The sequence below is a fragment of the Amblyomma maculatum genome, chromosome 6 (assembly GCF_055883805.1).
Source record: "Amblyomma maculatum isolate TAMU_Amacu chromosome 6, ASM5588380v1, whole genome shotgun sequence".
Lineage (NCBI taxonomy): Eukaryota > Metazoa > Arthropoda > Arachnida > Ixodida > Ixodidae > Amblyomma > Amblyomma maculatum.
The window spans coordinates 181,919,067-181,939,133 of record NC_139349.1 but is presented as its reverse complement, the minus strand read 5'-3'; the positions used below and the strand labels follow the sequence as shown (position 1 = coordinate 181,939,133).

The window sequence follows — 20,067 nt, the reverse complement described above, 5'->3', positions numbered from 1 at the left end:
AAATCACACTTATATTTCACTGTTAAATTCTACTGACGTGTTATCTGCTACTGTCGCCTACCAATGAGAATGATATTTCAGTAGATGAATCCCCCCCTCCCCCTCCTGAATATTGCAGGATTAAATGTGACATGTACTCCACCCATTATAGCCTGGCGATATTTTGTTTTGTGACCTGATAGTGACAACAATCTCTTTAGTGATATATCTTCTTTTCTTTGTGCAACATATTAAGATGCATGACCTAAGCGCAACACGTGTCATTCGGTCTATATACCTTGCACCGCCATTACATCACGCGTGTGAAATCTTTTTTTTTATATTTTGTTGTTTACTTGTTGACAGTGGCTGGTCACGTGTTTCGATTGTGTATGTATATAAGAAATGGGAACCGACAGCTTCTTTCTACATTCCTTGACAAAGGCCGGACCCCGGCCGAAACGTCGGATTAAAGTGTTGTTTTTTCACCGTGTGTCACCTACTTCATGTTTATATATATATATTCAGTAAATATCTTTGCTGCATGGTTCGAGTGGCCTTGCGGTATGAAATAATCATGCAGCCAAATTGCACGCCCATTAAATAAGGGTGTATATATCTAATACATGATGGCATATCTCAAAGCTCGCGCTGCGTGGTAATTTTATTGAACTGTGTCGTTTTCTCAGAGCACTAGAATTAAACAACTTAATTCTCGATCCCTTAAATATGTATACCTTATTTTTCAGTTATCACCATTAATGTTGTCACATTCATTAAGATCAGTTACTTGCATATATACAAAACAGCTAGAAATATCAGTTTTATTCTATGTGAAAAAGAATATATATATATTTGCGTGATGATGCACATTCGCGAACCCGTAACACTGCGGCCCGCGCAGTGTGTCATCGCGGCCTTAATACTGTGTTTCATGCTTGTAAACGTGGCGCGGTTCTGGTGCCCGCAGAAACAAGTGGGACCGATACTGCGCCTTTCCCTTCCTCTGAACCAATTATTATTATTGTTCCCCCTCTTCCTTTCATTCCCAACTGTTTACTCCATTTTTATTGTCATTTACATCCTCAACGGCCCGTGCCGCCTTCATTTAGCGTTATTTCCACGGCCGCTTTGTCGATTTGCCGATTTCCACCCGCACTGATTTTCAAAAGTTGGCTTCTCCTCGCTACTCGCAAGCTCTGTGGTTAGGCCATCCTGATGGGCGCTATTGCGTCGTTTCCGGCCGGTATACATATTTGCCTCCGAATTACATATTTGCCTCCGAGTGCTTGGTCATGGCCAGGCGCTCTTTCCTGTAACAAAATTGAGGTATGTTCACTGCAAACAAAAATAAGTCGTTTTCTGGAAGAAAACATGAGACTGCAGATTCACGTTACTATATCTGAGCTTACTATATATATATATATATATATATATATATATATATATATATATATATATATATATATATATATATATGTAGACCAAAATGAAATCTTGGCCACGGTCAATAGCAGTGAAAAAGAATTCACACGTTGGTCTTCATTCTTTTTCACTATATATATTTATATATATATATATATGAAGGAAAGAAGCCAACAGTCGGCGAGGCCAAGGAAAGCGTAGGGATGTTACTTTATGTCCTTTTTTTTAATGTTTACTTGGATAATCAAAGAAATTAGTAATGTAATCTTGTTTAGGGGAAGGTAATTAAACACAAAGTAGCAGAAAAAACAACGTGCCGATGGTGGGAACCGAACCCACGACCTCCGAATATCGCGTCCGGTGCTCTTCCAACTGAGCTACATCGGCCGCTGTCCCCCCTGCTACTTGCTTGGGTATTTATGTTGTCTGTATACGAACCTTCCAAGCTCCTGAAATTGCGGCTTCTATTGACTACCCGCCAATGCATTTTGCCAACCCGACTGCGTCAATGCCTGAAGCCCCAAGGTATGACGCCACCTCAAGTGCACCTAGATCTTCTATTCGATCTACCAGGATTCCTGTGCAGTATGAGCATTCAGCCAGACCTACGACGCACCCTGCTGTGCCTGGCTCTTACCCACAACAGCATTTTCTACTTTCCCCACCGATATGCTACCATTGCAGCGTCGAAGGTCACGTCGCAAGGTACTTCCGCAGTAGGTTCCCGCCACGCTATAACCGCTCGGCGCCTCCAGCAGTACCCAACAATCGACAATACAGCTTCGTTTTCCAGCAATCCAATACTCCCCGTGGGTACTACCGCAACATCCAGAACGAGAATCTCCGCGACCACTCCCCAGCATCTGATCGAATTGTTACTCCTCCACCCGCCTTCCGTGCGCGTCGTTCTCCATCACCGCGGCGGCGCTCCATGTCGCCCCACCAGGAAAACTAACCAGCGCAACCAATGGGGGTGAGGCCGCTGGAAATGTGCTGTGTGCCAACATCCCTCTAACTGCAATGCTCAAAAACAAAATTCGTGTGTTTATTGATGGTGTGTGTATATTAGCTTTGGTAGATACGGGTGCGACTGTGTCTGTGATGAGTAATCAGTTTATGCGCTTGTTGGGACGCAAAGTGATGTTTGAATATGACCGTGCTTCAACGTTTTGTGGTGTGAGTGGAGAGGCGTTGCGGCCACTGTGTGTGTGTAGTGCGCAAGTGTCTGTGGGTGGTGCAATTTTTCAAGCCGAATTCGTAGTCTTACCCAACTCTACCCATGACAGCATTTTAGGAATGGACTTCTTGAAGTTTCGTGGCGCTACCGTGGACTGCCGAAGTCAAGAGGTTCATTTTGATGGCTCGCATCTGCCGACTCTTTTTGAAAGTGGCCGTAATGAAGAAACAGTTTTTAGTATAACCGAAGACACAGTAGTTCCACCCTTGTCTGTCATGTTCGTCCCCGTGTCCGTTCCACTTCTTGAGAAGGTTTCATTCCAGGCTGTGGTGCACCCAGTTCACTCAGCATGCCTGAAGAAAAATGTTATCCCTCACTGTATCATATCCGTGCATCAATGAATCCATCGTCCGAGCCCGCAGTTTTACCAACGGGATTGCCTCCTGTGGACCCGATGCGCCCCACGTCGTTGCTTTGGGCACAGATCCTACGAGTGCCACTGTACCTCTGCCTGCTGATGAAACTTCGATCTTCCGCCCAAGTGCAGGCTCTGCGGGGGACAGCATCCAACGGGTGAGAGGGAATGCAAGAACAAGTACAAGATGCCGTATGTGCTCAAAAAACGGCAATGGGAACGCAAGATGGAAGCCAGGCAGCAACAACTGGATCCGAAAAGCTTTCCGCCGCTGCGAGAGCCGTCTGCCGAGAGACCCCGCGGAGATTCGAGGCAGCGCGACAGCAGCCGCAAGAGGGACAACAGCAAGGGAGGCAGGAGCGCCAGCCCCCACAGACCGTCGCAATCGGGGGAAAGAGTCGCCTGGGCCGAAACAGTCAAGGCAAACAATGCAGAGAAGAGACAACCACCGGCGCAAAACGCCACGAAGAAGTTCCAAGAAGAGAACGGGGTGGTAATAAAAGCCCTAAGAGACGAGAACGAGAAGCTAAAGCAGAGAATCGCCGAACAGGACGCAACCATCAAGGAAATCAACGCGAAGCTAACGACATTAATTGCGATGCAGCAAAAGCAGCAGCTGCTGCCGAAGCCCGCACAAGAGAGGAAACAAGAAGACATAACCGAGGACGAACCAGAGATCGAGGTGGACCCGAGAGCCACGAAAGCGGCGGGACCGGCTCCCAAGAGGAGAGCATAGAGGGCGCCAAGGAACGAAAGACAATGGAGAGAATCGAAAAACAGGACGACAGACTCGACCGTCTCGAGGCGATCAGCAAGCTAACCAACGAAAGCCTTACTGCGCTCGCGCAAACGGTTCAGCAGATGACAACAAACATACAGAGCATGATCCAGAACATGATGGCGCAAACGCAAGCAGAGCTGCAGACGCAGATACAGGCACAAATACAAGGTATGGAAGCACAGATCATCGCCAAACTGCAGCAATCATGGCCGGGACAGCACGTACAGCAACATCCACACCACCAGTGAGAGACCTCTTGGTCTGGCACTGGAACTGCAACGGCTTTACCGGCAAGAGAGCGGTGCTGCAGCAACACTTGCAGCAACTAACGAGGAAACCAGACGTCATAATGATTCAAGAAACACACAGCGAAGAGACGCCGAGACTGCCGGGCTACCGATCGCACGACAGCCCGCCGAGCAAAAGGGACACGTCCAAGGGCAAGGGCAGAGGGGTCTGCACCTTCGTTAGGAAAGGGATCACCTTCGTGGAACACGAAATGATCGGCAGAAGCGCCATCGAACACTGCATGGTGGAAGTAATCACGGGCAAGAAGAGGAAGGAGAGCACTTTCCTGGTGAACGTCTACAGCAATCCATCCCACGGACAACAGAAATTCAAGGCACTGCTCCACAAGGCAACTTCAGTCGCGGGGAGCAATACGCTCGTAGTGTGCGGAGACTTTAACGCTCCGAGCCAAGACTGGGGCTACCACAGAACGACGGTCAAGTTGAGAGAGCTGATGCAAGACGCTACCGACGTCGGACTGAACCTAATCACGGATCCGGCCTTTCCCACCAGGATCGGCACATCTGTTACGAGAGACACAACTCCGGACCTTACCTTCGTCAAAACTGACGGAGGATCAAGAGAAGCGAAATGGAGAAACACGGGCCAAGAGCTGGGCAGCGATCACTACATTGTGGAGGTCGTCGTACCGCTCGAAGGCCAAGGCAACACCGGCATAAGGAAGCATCGCATTACGGACTGGGACGCCTTTCGAAAGGCGCTATCCGCGGTGCAAGTGGACATTACGGACATCGAGCAATGGGGGCCAACATCGTTGAGACGACGGAAGGAGCCACCAAAGAGCTAGAGACGGACGAACGGATAGACAAGATGGACAGTCGGCTGGCCCACCTGATAGAAGCCAAGCAGTCCATAAAGGCGAGGTGGCAGAAGCGACGAATCAACCGAAGTCTAAGGAAGAAGATCGCCGAGCTCAACAGGCAGATCGAGGTCCACTGCAGGGTGCTATGCACCCAACAGTGGAACGAGGCCTGCAACGAAGCCGGCGGACAGATGCACAAGGGCAAGACGTGGAACATGCTGCGGCACCTCCTCGATGAAACCAATACCAAGGGCCACCAACACAACAACCTGGCCAGGATCCTACACAAGGCAATCTGCGAACACGGGGAAGACGAGGTCAAGCGGCGCTTGGACGCCAAGTACCTGCCGACCACCCCCACGGAAAGACACCCGGATTACCAAGGCAAAGAGAACGAGACGCTAGATCGCGACATCCAGACCTGGGAAGTCAGAGTTGCCCTGCAGGATCTCAATGGAAGGTCTGCCGCGGGTCCCGATCGAGTGACCAACAGAGCGCTCAAGAACCTCAACGAAGCGGCCATCGAAACGCTCACGAACTTCTACAACAAGTGCTGGCAAGAAGGAAGGCTACCCAAGCAATGGAAAGCAGCCAAGACGATCCTCATCCCCAAGCCTGGCAGGCCGCCCAACATAGAGAACCTCAGGCCGATCTCGCTCACTTCGTGCGTGGGAAAGGTCCTCGAGCACGTTCTCATGAACAGGTGGCAGCGTTACCTGGAAGAATCGGAGTTTTACGAAAATTCCATCATCGGGTTTCGGAACAAACTCGGGACGCAAGACGCCATGATCTTACTGAAGAACGAGATCATCGACGATACGACGGGCACCAAGGACAACAGAGCCGTACTCGGGCTGGACTTGCAGAGCGCCTTTGATAAAGTGAGGCACTCGGCTATCCTGGCCCAAGTATCCAGGCTAAACATGGGCAGGAGGACATACCAGTACATCAAAGACTTCCTGACGGAACGGACCACCGAAATCTGTGCGGGAGACCTGCAGCTCGAAGAGAAGAAGCTGGGCAGCGTCGGAACTCCGCAGGGGTCCGTAATCTCCCCGCTACTCTTCAACCTCGTGATGATCGGGGTGGCCACCCGGCTAGAAAGAGTAGCGGGAGTCCGGCACACCATCTACGCCGACGACGTTACGCTATGGGTACCGGGAGGAAGCGACGGACACATCGAGACAACGCTGCAAGAAGCGGTCAACGCCATCGAGGAGCAGCTGGACGGGTCTGGACTCGTTTGCTCTCCGGCCAAGTCAGAACTGCTGGTGATTCCCCCGAAAGGATCGGGCAGGAAAAGAAAGAATATGGAAGTCAAGTACGAGCGTCCCAAGATCACGGTCAAGACGGCGGGAGGACAAGTAATACCGGAGGTCGAGAAGATTCGAGTACTCGGACTGCTCATCCAGCGAAACCGAGCCAACGGTGAAACGGTCAACAAGCTCGCGGGCAAAGCGGCTGCGGCAATGAGACTCATCAAGAGGGTGTCCAACAGAAAAGCGGGGATGAAGGAGGAGAGCCTGACTAGGCTCGTTCAATCCTTCGCAGTTAGCCACATAACGTACGTGGCCGCCTTCCACAACTGGAGGCCGAGTGAACGTAACAAGATAGACGCCACCATACGCAAGGCGTATAAGGCGGCACTCGGTCTCCTCGGGGGCACGAGCACCGAAAAATTCATGGCGCTGGGAGTCCACAACACGCTGGACGAAATAGCCGAAGCTCAGAGAACGGCGCAACTCGAGCGTCTCTCTGAAACGAGAACCAGAAGACAGATACTGCGGGACCTTGGCCTCGAACCGAGGGAAGGCAAGCAGCAGAAAGACGTACCTATACCAGATAGCATCAACAGAAAGCTCAGGGTCTTCCAGATCCCGAAGAACGTGAACCCTGAGCACAACAGGGAGCGGAGGTTGGCGAGGGCCAGGGCTCTCGTAGACCTCCACGCCAGAGAAGAAGGCGCCGCCTACGTGGACGCGGCGGAGTGTCGAGGGAACACCAACGCATACGCGGCGGTGGTTGTCGGGGCATCGACGGGTGCAACAAAGACCGCGGTGAGCGTCCGGACTCGAGAAGCGCACCGGGCGGAGGAGGTGGCCATCGCCTTGGCCGTTTCCGACCCCGGATGCACTACAGTGTTGTGTGACTCTAGAACGGCAGTGAAGAACTACGCAAAGGGTAGGGTATGTAGTGAGGCCGCGCGCATACTGCGCAAGGCCGAAGACATCGGACGCAAAAGTCCTGTGGTGATCAAGTGGTTTCCGGCCCACATGGGCAGTGACGTGTCGGAACGCGGAAACGTGAACCACAACGAGACGGCCAAATCGGCCGCGCGAGGACTAACCAACCGCGCGGCTGCAAGCACGGCCGACTCGGAGTCTTGGTCGCGGCGCAGTGCCAAGGACAAGATGACCACCTTCAAAGAAATAGTGAAGTGGTACAGACTGAACAGACAGACTATGCCGCCACCTCACCCGGGGCTTACCCGGAAGGAGGCAGTGTTATACAGACAGTTACAGACGGGGTCCCTGCTCACCCCGGTGCTAGCTAAGCACATGTGTCCGAGTGTGCACGCGAGCGACATGTGTAGACTGTGCGCGAAGGAGAGAGCCACCGCGGCTCACATCCTTTGGGACTGTAGCGTAAATCCGCGCGAAGCCAGCGAGAAGACGACGATCCCGCCGCAGCTAGAGGCTGCAACGAGGAGCTGTGATCAAGAGACACAACTCAAGGCCGTCCAGCAGGTCTCGGCAGCTCTAGAGAGGCAGCGACCGAGCGAAACCGAGGAGAGGGGGGGGCAGCACCCCCAAGAAGGGGGCGGCGGCCCTCTCGAACCCGCGGAAGTAGCGAGGGACGTAACAAGACCTCAAGGAGCACAACGCACGAGACTGACGTAGTGGCCGCGTCACGGTAAAAGCTTGTCCTCCCTGTTTGGAGGGAGCCTAACCGATTCTGCAGGCATTTTAAATAAAAGTTGTTCTCTCTCTCTCTCTCTTCCGCATGATCAGCGCCGATCTCAGCTTACATCAACGCCGTACTCTTGTGGATATTCTTCTACCATTTTCGCCTATGTTTGACTTTTCTCAAACAGATGGACCAACCTCTTGCCCTGCACATCGGACCCATCATACCATGGACACTGGTTCGGCTCGTACCATTCGTCAAAAGCTATATCGCGTGTCCCCCTCTGAGCGCAAAGTCATTCATGGGCAAGTGGAGGACATGCTACGGAAGAAGGTGATACAGGAGTCATCTAGCCCCTGAGCTGTCCCTGTTATTCTTGTACGCAGGAAAGACGGTTCGTGGCGATTCTGCGTCGATTATCGGAGTCTAAATTCTGTTACAAAAAAGGTCGTCTATCCTCTTCCTCGCATAGACGATGCCCTCGACTGCCTCTCTGGTGCGTCCTTTTTTTCTTGTCCTGATCTCAGATCTGGCTACTGGCAAATTCCAATGGACCCTGCGGATAAGAAAAAAACAGCCTTCGTAACGCCAGATGGCCTTTATGAGTTTAATGTTATGCCATTCGGGCTGTCTAATGCGCCAGCCACATTTGAACGCTTTATGGACACAGTTTTGCGCGGCTTAAAATGGGACAGTTGTCTTTGCTATCTGGACGATTTCGTCATACTTGGGAAGTCCTTCCAAGAATACAATGACCGTCTAGTACGTGTCTTGAATTGTCTGCACAACGCCACCCTTATTCTAAACTCGAAAAAGTGCCGCTTTGGAGAGCGCCAAGCGCTAATGCTAGGACACCTTGTCAATGGTGATGGTGTAATGCCGGATCCCCAGAAAACCGCTGCCGTTTCGTCGTTTAAACCCCCGCAGACAGTGAATGAGTAGCGCAGTTTTCTAGGGTTGTGTTCGTATTTTAGACGCTTTATACATCGCTTTGCTGACGTTGCTCACCCATTGACGTGCACAAAAACTCTACTTTTGACTGGACACCAGACCAAGGTAGATATACCATGGTAGCGAAGGCTCCATAGACACCCATTAGTACAAAAAATGGCGGCTCATGGGCACCGCCATGTTGGGGGGCAACTACGTATGAGACGTTGAATGACGTCACGCATACGTATGTTTTTAGCGCGAATTTTAAAGTGGTCTTTTTATAGAACCCGTATTTTCAGGCCGGTATCTCATGAAGGTTGCCTTTCAGTGCGCACCAACCTTTGCCAGTCAAATGTGCTCGAGTTCCTGCTAGTTATGGCCTTGTTAATGTGCAATTCGGAACCCAATGCAAAGTGACTGGCAAGGAAGGCAGCACAGAAAGGCAGCAACACTTTCAGATGCTGGCTTACCTTGGCTGGCTAAGCATGCAATCATGCTTGATTCATAGTGGAAACCTTGGTGGAAACACTGGTGCTAGTACTTTTGAGTACAAGGTATGATGCACGAAGCACAGGCTCAAGTGCACAGTTTGCAATACAGTGTACGGCAAGCATGGTTTTCATATTCATGGTTTATTACAGCAACCAAACAAATAGTGATAAAGCACACCAACAAAAAATACGCGTCACAGGCAGCTCAAGCAGTAGTTTCTTTAAACTGGCTATTCATCTCAATGGTCACAGTGCGGATAGAAAAAAGCCCTGCAGTTCCACGAACGCCAGGTAGGAAATTGAAAAGCATCGAAGACAGTGCTAAGACAGCTTCAATTGAGGCAAACATGACATGACATAAGTAGGCGCATCAACACGGGTCGCAGCCTTTTTGACGACAGATACGCAGACGGTTCGAAGTGCTTGGAACAAACCCGCAAGTCTCGCAGCTGCCATGGTGTCTTCTTCTCCAGGCTGACGTTGTGGCAGAACTGCACCCACGCTCGGCACCTGGACGTCATGCAACGTGCACGTTATTCACAATTGCGCCGTAAGGAATACTGCATGCTCCAAACGCCAATGCGTCATTATTCCTGTCAATGCTAACTGCAGTACAATATACTTCCATTATATCTGAACTATGGTAGTAAATTCTCGCCCCAAGCTCTCAGCGCCCAAGAGTGCGGTTACGTAAGCTCGTCCTCATGCCATGCGGGTAGCTATACTCTCCTATGATTAAGATTGACGAGAATGAAGTGCGTTTAAAGTTACCCTAACGGTCATGCATACGCAGAATAGCAATAACAAGACAGGCAGTAACTCCTGCTGAGTGAATTCAGTTAAAGCACCCTCAAGGCCGTGCATATCCACGTGGCTGAATTTCAATACTACCAGTTGCGAGGGTCAAATTGGCTTCGCGGTGTTGGAAAACTAAACAGTGTAGTGCTCAGACTTGTCAGAATTGGTTTTAAATTGGCCTTCCGGTCAGTGGCATGCGCGTGATTGCTCCTAAGAGCCCGGTATCAGGTTAACGCTGGTGATAGTCGGCTGCATGAAACTCACCATAAATCAGACAAATGGTGGGCCTCTTTCGCACAGCTCAGCACTTAAAGTGTGTGCCCTGTAGTGTAGTACATAAATATCCCCGAAAAAATGAAGCCAAGTGCGCACGAACTGGATACAGAAACAGAAGCGAACAGCCCAACGAAAGCATTCGGAGCATACCTAGAGCAGACGCCTTGTAGCAGACGACACTGACAAGAGCTCACCTGTGATAGTCCAGCGGCAAGCGGTGTAGCTCGACACCGACGGTACTGCCCATGCTGTCGCAATGTGCCACGGCTCATCGTTTCTTCACACGCCGCAAGCTCATCTTGAAATAAAGCGCTAAGCGCTTCAAAAGAACAGAGCGAAGCGTGCAAAGACGGAAAAAGACTTCGCACTGGCCGCACGTCGAAGGAAACGACAAAAACCGAGAAAACTGCCGCAGCGGTGCGGCGGGGTGAAAATTTTACAAAACAGTGACATAGAAGCGACAAGGTCTGAAGCGACGCGCAAGGATGACGAAATCTTCGCAAAAGGGGAATTTCGCCGGCGAGCTAAATTTATAAGCTTTACCAGGAGCGCTATTGCAGACAGCTAGCGATAAGAAACCGATTCGTGAGCTCCCGCGGCCACTGTGGCCGGGTGCCGAAACAAGGCCTGCAAAGTAAAGCTGCAAACGCACCGCACACTCATCAACAGGGGGCGTAAGAAGAACGTTGCAAAAAATAAAAATTCGGCGTAATGTTTTACTGAAATAGTTTACCTATTTTATAAAACGTGGCATTAAAATATTTATTCCTTTACGTTGTTTTATAGAGTTTTTATTTGTGCTTTTGAATTTCATTATCTAAGTGTCTCGGCCCCCCCAAAGTGGCTGTGCTGCTGTCCGTCTAGGCCGTTTTTGGGTCCAGCCTTCGCCACCGTTTTACCATAGAGAAAGAGATTTACATCCGCCTTGACCAGACTGCGACGCGTCATTCCGTCAACTGAAGTTTCTTTTAATATCGAAACCCATCCTACGTCACTTCGATCCTGCTGCAGTGACAGAAGTACACACGGTAGCTAGTGGAATCGGTCTCGGGGAAGTCCTTGTCCAACGGCACGATGAACGAGAGCATGTTATCGCGTACGCAAGTCGTACCCTGAGCAAGCCGGAGCGAAACTACAGTCACCGAACAGGAATGCCTGGCTGTGGTTTTCGCTGTGCAGCGTTTCCGTTCATATTTGTACGGACGTTCGTTTACTATCGTAACGGACCATCATTCACTCTGTTGGCTACGGAACCTTCGAGATCCACGTGGTCGCCTCGCACGCTGGGCCCTCCGGTTACAGGAATATGTCTTTGCCGTGATGTACAAAAGCGGGAGGCGTCATGCAGACGCAGATTGTCTTTCTAGGATGCCAATGGCCAGGACTGGACCTGAAAGCGACGATTTCGACAATTATATATTCACACTCGAGCCAACGTTCCCCGACACGAATGTTTTCAAAACGGAACAGCAAAATGATAGCAGTCTGCAGCCTCTCTTTGCCGCCGCCCAAGCCAGCGTACCTACAAGCCGTATTTGTGTGCGTGATGGCCTCCTATGGAAAAAGAGTTATTCGCCAGTCGGCCAGCGATACCTACTCGTAGTTCCCAATACGCTGTGCACGGACGTATCGCGTGTTATGCATGATGATCCAACTTCTGGGCATTTGGGATCGGTTCGAACACTCCACCGTGCTCAAGAAAGATTTTACTGGCCCAGAATGCGCTCGACGATTGAACAATACGTTGCCAGTTGCAAGCAATGTCAACGCCACAAACGTCCAATTGCAACTCCATCTGGCTTGCTGCACCCTGTGAAGACCCCGACAGCTCCGTTTGATCAAGTAGGCATTGACCTCGTAGGTCCGTTTCCGAAGTCCGTGGATGAAAATCGCTGGATTGTAATCTGCGTGGACTATCTCACGCGTTACTGTGAAACCGCCGTTCTTCCATCTGCTACGGCGCATCAGGTGTCGCTTTTCTTGCTGCACTCAGTCATCTTAAGACACGGGCCGCCACGAATTGTGATCACTGATCGGGGCCGACAATTCACTGCTGATTTTGTTGAAGAGCTCATGCGCTTATGCGCCGTAACTTTCCGACACTCGACGCCATACCATTCCCAGACAAATGGCTTGACTGAGCGCGTCAACAGAACGCTTATCAACATGCTAGCCATGTATGTGGACGCAGGGCATAAGAACTGGGACACCATACTACCCTTCATCACGTATGCGTTTAATACCGTCACGCATGAGACGACTGGATACTGTCCATTTTTCCTGCTCTATGCCAGACCGCCACGCTACTCCCTGGATACTATCCTGCCCTTCACAAGCCGTGAAGACCCCTGCCTGGCTAAGACCCTCTGTCTCGCCGAAAAAGCTCGGAGAATCGCCCGATTACGGTTTGGTGCTTCACAAGAACGCTCTAAACTGCGATACGACGCCAGTCACCGGTGGGCCACGTACCCTGTAGGTGATTTAGTCTGGCTATGGCGTCCAATTCGGCGCCGTGGCCTACATCAAAAACTCTTGGCCCACTATGACGGCCCATATGTGGTTGTCAAACGCATCAGTGATTTAACTTATGCAATAGCCCGCTTGGCAGCATCGGGTCGCCGGTCTGCCAAAACCGAACTATGTCATGTTGCCCGCTTGAAGCCGTGTCAGCCTCGCACGACTCACGAACACGCCCAGAGAGCTTCGTCCGAGTAGGGGGGAAATGTCACGCTACTGACGACGATGAAGGATTGTGATGGTGTGGTAGAACAGGAGGAAGAAGCGTTTGTTTCTGGGCGCTGTAGGCTTCATCTTGTCCCGCTACATCAGCACTGTAAATAAACACCCCTTCTTATTACACCGTAACACTATATATATATATATATATATATATATATATATATATATATATATATATATATATGTATTACTGCGTGTGTACCCTAGCTTTTTGGTGTGTGTGCAGTGAAAAGGTCTATTGAAAGTAGGCCACTGTAACAGTTTCAATTCTCACTGTAGATATGCTGACTTAGTGGTATATTTGCTTTGCATTATCTCAATAATTTAATCCAGATGCTGATTTTGTGATTTTCATGTGCATGAACAAAATTCCCTAAACTATCATCAGCTAGAGCACTTCTTTTCAATTCACCACAAGGTGTGCATACAGTAACCATCCAATTGCCCTAATTTTGTCAGTCACAACATTCTTACTGCACATTTCTTTCATAAATTAATGATTTTAACTGTTGATAATCAGTTACCAAATGATAGTTCGTAATAGTGTGTCCAAGCCAGGCCATGTAATACTTTGCTTTCTTTTTTATTATAAGTGCACCGACAGGATTTGTCACCGCTCTCCATGTATTCGTACAGTTTTACAAGAGGATGCAATGCTGATTTCTACAAATTGTGTATACATTTCAGAACCCGGCTCCAGAAGACTGGACAAAGGAAACCTTTGAAAAGAAACGGCTCAACATCCAAGGAACAAAAAAGAAAGGATGCCCAGCAACCTTGAGTCTGAAGTGGATTCAAGTTTTTCCTGACTCCAAGGTATATTTACAGCAATACGTACTAGACAGACTAAAGAGCAAGATTTCTAGAACTTATCTGTATTCCTATGCTGTCCATTTGCATTCACACACTATAGTATGTGGGCCATGTTCTGTGTCCATTATCCATTAGCATATTTACTGCGCAGAAGCCATTGCCCACTTCCACCAAGCATTTCAAGAGGCAAGAGCGTTGGCCACTGTGAAGAGAATCTATGTCGCGATTGCTTGCTACTCTTCTCATTGTAGCATTCATTATTACAGTGCAAAGACGGCAGAGAACAAGAGCAGGACACAACAGCGCTGACTGTCGACTAAAGTTTATTCGAGACCAGTAGGGTTTTTATACCGCCTGGCGATCAGAAACGAAAAAAAAACAAAACAAAACAAAAAAAAGAAAACATGCAAGAATAACAACAGGAATGTGCAAGGGTACAAGAACGGAGATTAGCCGACGCGTATCAGATTTCACATTCTAGATATTTGACCTCTTTCTGGGACAATGCCACTGATGGTGTGCTTATGCAATCGTCCTGTATCTATAATGTATCTAACCAACTCGCCCAAAATGTTCTATCATTGTAACAGTTCTTTTTTTTTTTTGGCAGCAATCAAATAGTACAAATTAACCACTATTTTTGTGCTCTAATTAAATCTCGAAACATAGAATGAAATGAAAGCAAATTTTACATTTAGCTAGCAGCTGTTACAAGATGTGCAGTTCTTTTGCATCAAGTAACAGTTGCAAATGGTCATGTGGCATATGCTCTACTCCCTGCACATTCCCATGTGTCCGGATGTCTGTCCATTTAAAGCCAGTTAATTGTCTGCAGCCAGCACTAGTCATTCGACCTTTAACCTTCTATTTTTAATGTATGTGAGTTCAAGTATACCACAGAGCATGCCTCTTCACTTAAAGGAGCCCTGAAACGATTTTAAAGCACATTGTTTTGCCTCTTGGATACGTAGATTACGTTATAGAAACACTATTAACGGTGGTTGTTTTGTGTATTATCCAGTATTTAATATTTTAACTTGTTCGTGAAAGCGAGTTCGGACTACTGATGGTGCCGGCACACAGGGGCCATTTTTTGGCAGCGAATATGACGACGTTGGGTCCGATTTGATAATTGGACGAACAATAAATTCACGGCTAAATGAACTCATCATTAATGACACGCTCTGTCACGTTCTCGCGTTTTCTAATATACTTACAAAACCGACATATTTATTTTACATTAAACCACTTTCATGATGTAACATTTAACATTTAAATAAAATGTTACAAAAAAAACGCTAGAGGCTCTGTCTATTTTCCTGAATCCAAGAATTTTGCGCCCCTCTAGTAGATATAGCTGCACATGTAGCTCCTGTTTGCCTTGTGTTGTTTGCCGTTTGCCCATATACCTTGGTTTGCCTATTCCACGTGGTGTGTTGTAGGTGATTCTTCGTATCCTTCGCTGGTGAAGCCTGGTGCCTGGTTATATTTCGTGCTGTCATGAAGAAATTCTGCGCAGTCCCAGGCTGCTCGAGCAGCGAAGGCGTTGGAGGAGTGTCATACCACAGATTTCCTTCCCATAATGAACGAAAAAGAATGTGGTTATAAGCTCTGGGCATTGAGAAAGAACCGAATCGGCGTGTGTGCTCGGCGCACTTCACTCCAGACGCCTTCGAGTGTTCATCGGTAGCTTATGCATCCGTAGGCTACAAGCAACGGCGGCTACGCAGCAACGCGGTGCCAACGATGCCAGGCGCTCTGCGAAAACAGTCGAAGACGTAAGTATCGTGACGGACTGAGCAGTGAAAGTTGTGCCAATGACCACGTTTTTGGTCAGCGAGTCTGTCGAAGTTCATACACGATCAAGGATTCAATGTTTTAACTGCTGTTGTATACTTTCTCAGAGAGTCATCGTTACGAGTAACGACCTTGGCAGCCGCTCACTGTTCTCTCGACTGTCAACAGATTGGGCTGCTTGAGCACGTAAGCTCACTTGACGGCTCGAGCGGTGCTATGAGGAGGAATAGCAACGACATTTTAAGGTCGAGCGCTGCGTACAACCTCTAGAATTATATAATATTGGTCAACTGTCGATGGCGTGGCTTGGCTGAGAGTTTGCGCAAGCGAGTCGATTTTTTTTCAGACCATGGCTTGCCGGAGCTCCGACCGCATTATCGAAAAAAAGAAGGGGGGGGGGGGGAGGGGGACGGTGTACATCCCTAGCACGCGTGTTCCCCTGTCCCTTGCCACAAGGGCTGTTGACACAACAAAGCAGATGAAACGCGTTTTTAACCCCCCCCCCCCCCTGCTCTTTTTTTTTTCGCCATTGACTTGAACCCTCACATGGCAAGAACAGTTGATAAGAAAATGAAACTCGGCACCCCACGCTAAATATTTTTTGGAATGTGCAATTTTTTATTTTCGTCTCAGGTAGCAAAATAGGGACGCAAAAGCAAAGGTAACCATCCTATTCGGCTTGAAGCGACGTAGAGCTATAATATAATTAAAGCAGCGCATCTTTCGAAAGCATGTTCCCAATGTATTTTGTTTAATGGATAGTGTGCCAGACCTTGATATTAGTATGTTGCTGCCAACGATCTGGCCAAGTTGCGAGAGGCTAGAGCTACCACTCATCTCAACGGTATATGCAGTTAATGTTTTAATAAATCTGTCCTTGAAATGGTGGTATACTCTTTTTTTTTTTCAGAGTGACTTCAAGGTGAAGAAATGAGGTGCAACTCCTGCAGTTCCTGGGCATGCTGTTGGTCATCATTTTGACCCATATGGAAGGCCTACATATGATGGGCTGGTACACCAAGGTGCTTTGTGATGCTGGCTAGGTCCTTGAGGTGATCTGTGTTGTCCGGGCTCAATGATGGTATGTTTCCGATGTCACAGTGAAAGCTTATGACTTGCGTTAGGGTCCATATTCCGAGTTTTCGTTGATATCGAAGTGTCGCTAGCTCACGTGACCTCGAGTCATCCGATTGGTCGAAACGCTGGAACTGGGTGTTGCCACTGTGGAACCGGAAGAGGTGGCAACATCACGTTCTAGCGTTTTTGCCAATCAGGTGACTCGTGACCGGGAGATAGCGACTCTTATGATAACAACGCAAGCTCGGAATACCGGCCTAGGTTTCTCATTTCTTGGCGTATCATGGCTGGTGGTGAAACTTGTGTGCGCCATCTTTGCTGTTGGTTTGTGTTCATGGTGACAGGCCTGTGTTCATCAGTGTCGAGTTCTTCTCACTGGTTTTCAAGCCTAGCCTTTTGAAGTTCCGGCCTGTTGATAGCTGTGCTCAGGAATGTCGTGAATATGTTAAAATTTCAAAGAACAAGCAATGGAGGAACAAAGAATAACTGAATTTACCACTGGGTAAAATATAGGGTGATGACACAGAAGGATATAAACACTGACAAATCATTCCCTTTGATATGTAAAGGACCACTCCAGTGAACCCCAGTGACTTAAAACAGATGGGTCTTTGTGATTATGTCTCTTGGAAGTGGCTTGCACATCTTGTTGGCTGGTTGTACATCGTAGCTCTGACAGATAATGTACTCCTTGAATATTTGCTAATTGCCTTGTGCTGTTCACCCAGAGTTTCCCTCCGAGTGTAGTGAAAGTTTCCTACATGCCTTCAAGCAGCACTTGTCAGTGGCGGGGTTTAGCAATAAATTTGGATAAGTCACTGTGCTTAGGCAGAATGATGGGCCATTTGCCATAATAATTAAGTTGGCTGTGTTGAAGTCTTCCGTGCACTTTAAAGAGCACTATGACTGTCGAGCTGCAAGCAGTCACAGGCACATTCTTTTGTTGCCATGCAATGCTTCCCTTGAAGCTCCATTTCATGCTTGGTGTTGTTGAACTAGTTCTCTCGACGCGTTTACAGCTGTAGTCAAGGAGGATCGTTTCTCATGTGATAGGCACCAAAAGTAGGGTATAGGCATTCTGCCTTTTGTCTCTAAGCCCTTGATGTGTGTGGCTAGAGTATCATACAGACGGCAAAGTCTGAGTATGTCGTCTGAAGACCAAACTAGCTTTACGCGAGTCAATTTCTTCATATGCTCTTGGGTTAGAAGCTCTGCATTGCCGAAGTACTTCTTGAGAAGCTCTGTGGTGCTGCTGTAGCATAATGGAGTTGGTGGAAGTCTGGCAAGTGCAGTGGCTGTCTGGGAACAATGCCTTAAGGTAGTGGCGCTTGTCAACAGATTGCAGTACCTTGTTCATGTCGGTGACGTTTAGAATTCCTGCTAGAAGAGCTGCCAATCTTGTCGTCGTCCGCTGCTGGAGCTTTGGAAGCTTGATCTTTATCTTGGAGGTCGTTGGTGTCTGGATGGCGTTATTCTCTCGCTGAGCCAGTTGATTTCCTGCTGGATTTAAAAGACACTGTCATAGCTTTGCTAAGGCAGTTGCGATACGATAGTTGTATTCAGGGAAGTGGTCTAGAAAGTCAACACACAAAGCCATTGTTCTACGAAACAACTTTCAGAATCTTCAACGTTGACTCGTGGCATAGGAGGTCTGTCGCGAGGGCTGACAAAAAACAACGCTTATTCTCTTGATGTGTTGTTAGCTCTGGGATTTTATTTTATGCAGTAGAACATCGATTATACCACTTTCAGGGGCTACGTAAAACTGTTATATGATTGGAAATCTCACAGAACGAGTTCAATCACATTGTGAGTGCATCTGCTACTTTGGCTGCCAGTTGTAGTTGCTTTGCCACACTGGCTGTGGTTGTGGGTAAACGCAAGAGGGGGGGGGGGTAATAATTGTGCAATTTTATTGTAGTGTTTGCAGACTTGTAATACGGCCACATCTTCAAGGCAGTGCTGTCCCTATGGGAAGGATATGGCTGCTCCAGTATGAACATTTCTAAGAGGCCACTGACAACCAAAGGAGGCAAGTGCTGAGGAATCATCCGTGGGTTAATGGAGCTGCCAGACCATGAGAATGAGCAACAATTCAGCGCTGCCACATCACTCAACGATCACGAGAACTGACAAGATAGTGGCTGGTATAGCAATGTTGACAATAAGAGTCTGATGCAATGAATGGCGTGGATTTCGGTGACACTTATTCCAACGAAGAAAGGCGTCATTTTCAAAAGGCAAAGCTTCATCATGTTCCTTATGAGCCCATAGTAGTAGTACTGGGATCAGCACTGACTCGCAGCTGATTCTCAATGCAAGTGCTTGCACATGAACGTTCATACAAAAGAGCAAGTCGCATTCTTCTCATCTCATATTGCCAACATCACAGTGAAAGCCTGGTTTCTGCAAGCCACATAAGAGGAGATGTGTTATCAAGGTGTTATGACATGATACATGAAGAATGACCTTGCTCACTGACTGCTACAAAGTGTTTGTGCACTGTTCTGATGTGTTGTCCTGACATTTGCCATAACAGCATATGCCACAGAAAATTTGACTGCGGGTTCAAAGAGCATGCAGCCATCTAGCTTGCTGAAATGCTTTCCCGTTGCCTTAGATGCAAAATGTCTTAGACAAAGTTTTGTTCCAAGAATAATTCCTGCACGTTGTGTGGTTTCATCCATGACTTCAAAACTTGCAAAATGGACATTATGCCAGCTGTGGTGATCATCCAGCTAGTTTCGATATCTGCTCCTACTGGCTGCCACTACACAATTGAAAGTTCCTTGTTGCCAGTCCCAAAATCTAACCGTGCAGTGTCGACCGTGTGCATGACCTGTGTGTTGAAGATTGATGTTTTTCTGCATCTGCAAAGTGTGTCCATGTTTTTGACCAACTGCAATTGATCCAGTCTCCACTGTCCCCTAAGTGCAAACAAGTTCAAACTGCTGTAGCAGAAATGTTCGTGTTCTTGAGGGACCAGGCCACTGCAAGACATGATAAGTAGCATGCAAACAATCTGCTGTGGTCCAGTGTGTCCCAGTCAGCATCGTTTTTCGACGTTGTGAGGGATTATGTGTGCAAATTACGGAGCTCAGAAATGAAGATCTGTCCTTCCTTCCTTTATATTTTGTTCGAAGCCCTGTGTTCATATGTCCAGCGATATTACCTGGAACCTTAACCGACTATCTACAGCTGTGCTTTTCTTGTAGTTAATGATTAGCACTTAGAAAGCAATGCTTGTTGTGCTGTATATTACCCTGTATAACTTTGAAGAACTCAAAACCAGCGAAATGTGCCAGTTGTAATGCAGTGCAGCTCTGCTGGGACGAACCTGTTTTGAAA

General features: G+C 48.2%; 1 pseudogene; it reads left to right on the top strand.

The window, feature by feature from the left end:
- The window catches only part of LOC146187512 (uncharacterized), a 143,231-nt pseudogene that overhangs the window by 115,859 nt on the left and 7,305 nt on the right, over nt 1-20,067 (top strand).